We start from the raw sequence: 2785 nt of genomic DNA on the forward strand, positions 1-2785 counted from the left end.
TCTGGAGAAGCGGAACCAGATTCCTTTGTGCTTGGTAAAGATAAAGAATCCACACAACTGACCTACTGACAAAACAGATGTAGCAAACCGCACTAAACAATCTCAGTACAAGTTTCTTGATGAAATCACAGTGAATTACTACAATTTGTGATAAGTAACCTCTGTGGGAGTTTATTTTCAACAAAGTTTTACGGGGTCCGACAAATAGGTGAACTCTGAATGGGATGGTGTCCAGAGCTGTGGCAAGCAGTAACCACACCTGGAGATCAAAATGCAGCATCTTAAAGCCAATCTTGGAAGGTTTTTTTTTTTATTTTTTTTTTAAATCAAACATGAACTCCACATATCAGGGCAGGGCAGGGCAGGGGGGAAGTTCTCCTCAAGAAGGAAACGCTGACATTAGAAATGGTTTTCTGTTTTGCTGTTGTTGGGTTTCCGTTTTGTTTTTTAAACCAGGTCCTAAAACACAGAAAATACCCTTCCTGATTGCATAGAACTCATCGGTCTTAATTACACCGCAGCCTGGCGCCGCTGCTCTACAATGCTACTACGTAATTTAAAACTAAAGACTCAGTAACTTTCCGTGCTTGAATTGTGACTCGAGTACGAACACAGGGAGCCTGAGGGTTGATCTGGTTTTAAAACCCACTTCACACTACGCTTGCTCCATGCCATATACAATTTGTAATCTCTCTCTCAATTGCGTGTGCCAGCACAACTGTTACAGCAGCTTCGAGCTTTCCGATTTAGTCTTATTTAAAAGCAGCCATAACTAAAGAGCAGTTTTGCAACTTCGCTGTGAGCGTAAGCATCTTCCCAACAACTCTGGTCTTTTGACCTCTACCAGGTGGCAGCGCCGTGCTTTGCTGCTTGCTTTGTTGTTTCAGAGTTGGTTGGGTTGGGTTTTTTTTAAACTATTGACCTTGACTATTCAGTCTATGGAGACTACTGTGAATGGTTGGGGGAGGGACGGACGGACAACAATCAGATGTAGATGTTCACGATTTCCTTCAATTCTAAACTATTAAAAAAAAAAAAAAACACCAATATTTATACCAGTACTTCTAGAAGTCTCTGACAATGTAAAGTTGCTGCAATGAAACTGCAAACTTCACAGCATCCCATCTTTTAGCCTGTGCTGAGAGAATAAATGTTAACGTGACCAAAAACGCGATTCTCTTAGCAGCTTTCAGACAAAATACAAGACCTGTAGAACAAAAACTAAAGTAACTTCAACTCATCAAGTATTGTAAACACTTTAAACAAAGCACTGCACACCCCTCTTACTATGTATTTACAACAGAACCTCACCATTTTCAAAATTACTGGATTCAAATGGTACAACTTAAGCACAAATGCTTCTCAAGCTTAAAACCATTTTAATTTACTACCATTCAGGAGGGCTTGGGGGGTGCTGTTTGTTTTCAGAAAAGGTACAAACTCTAGGTAACGGGTCCAACTGGTTTCCTCTTTAAGTGCTATGTTCTATCACTGCAGTACTGCAAGCACGAATGTCACAGCAATAGTTCAGTTATGCCTCTAAAAGGAGCAAATCTTGAAACAGTGACATTTTACAGTAATATTTAATAGGATCTAAACTCAGGAACAAATATTGCCGATATTCCTAAAGACCAGTGCACAACTAGAGAGACCGAAGGGCAAGGGGCACCTTCCCATCAGTAACAACTCGACGCGCGATTCGCCCTACACATGCCACCCTTGCTGACTGCACACCCCAGCAGAGCCAAGCCACTGCGTCGGGAACCCGGAGGAGCCGACCCAACCTGGAGTCCTTGCCATGTTTTTCATGAAGTCCACCCTTACAATTCTGAGCCAGGACAAGGATGCCAGATTAAAGCCAACACAGCACTACCACGGTTGCAGTTTTTTCCTAACGAGATGTCTGGCAATTTTAAAGGTATTTTCTAGTTTTCGGTTTCATCAGAGCTGTTGATTTAGTTCAGTGCTGAAGATATCCGAGAATGATACAATTGGGTATTTTGGTTGTATTCTTTCTGCAGACCGTCAGCTACAACTGAAACAGGAAATTAAGAAAATCTTCCATAAAAAGCCAACCAAGAAGCCCACCTGAAATTTAAATGCATACAAGCCATGTCCTGACAGTAATTAAATCACGATACAAACATAAGGAACACTGGCCTTAAAATTGGTTTTGTACTTTACAAGTTTTTAGTCAAACTGTAAACAAACAGGTCATTGGCTCATAACTGTAAGGGCCTGGCTACCATTCATGGATTAGAGGAGTCTTGAAATTTGTTTCTTGTAAAAAAAAAAAAGTTGACCTTTTAAATGTAAGAATTGTTTAATAAGCAATAGCTGATCAATTTAATCTTCCAACACACTTTTCAATGTTTTAAACCTTTATACAGTATCTTAAAGCACGGTACTAGTAACACCACCAACAGCACGACCCTAATTGGGAAAGTTCCCTCACTATCCCCATACCATGGTCTTGCCTTTTAAAACTTCATGTACATTGTAATTGGGCAGGGTTAAATACTTTATTGCTGTTTACATAAGTTTGGGGGTTTTTTTGAGAGGCTGAAAAAATAATTTTCCTTCAAAGTTGGAAGATGAACGTAGAAAACACCTTCAATTTCTTTTAAGTAATTCCTTATTGCCAAAATCAGTCTGAACAGCTTTGTGGCTTTTTTTGGAAGTCAGACTTGCGTAATGGTCTGTAAGCGAAATGCCGATCTCCACAGAACCCGCTGAGCCACCCCTACAGCAGTAGCGTCGCGGGGCCAGCAGGCTGGCGGCGAGG

Source organism: Egretta garzetta, unplaced genomic scaffold (genome assembly GCF_000687185.1).
Source record: "Egretta garzetta isolate BGI_Z169 unplaced genomic scaffold, ASM68718v1 scaffold1007, whole genome shotgun sequence".
In the NCBI taxonomy this organism is placed as follows: domain Eukaryota; kingdom Metazoa; phylum Chordata; class Aves; order Pelecaniformes; family Ardeidae; genus Egretta; species Egretta garzetta.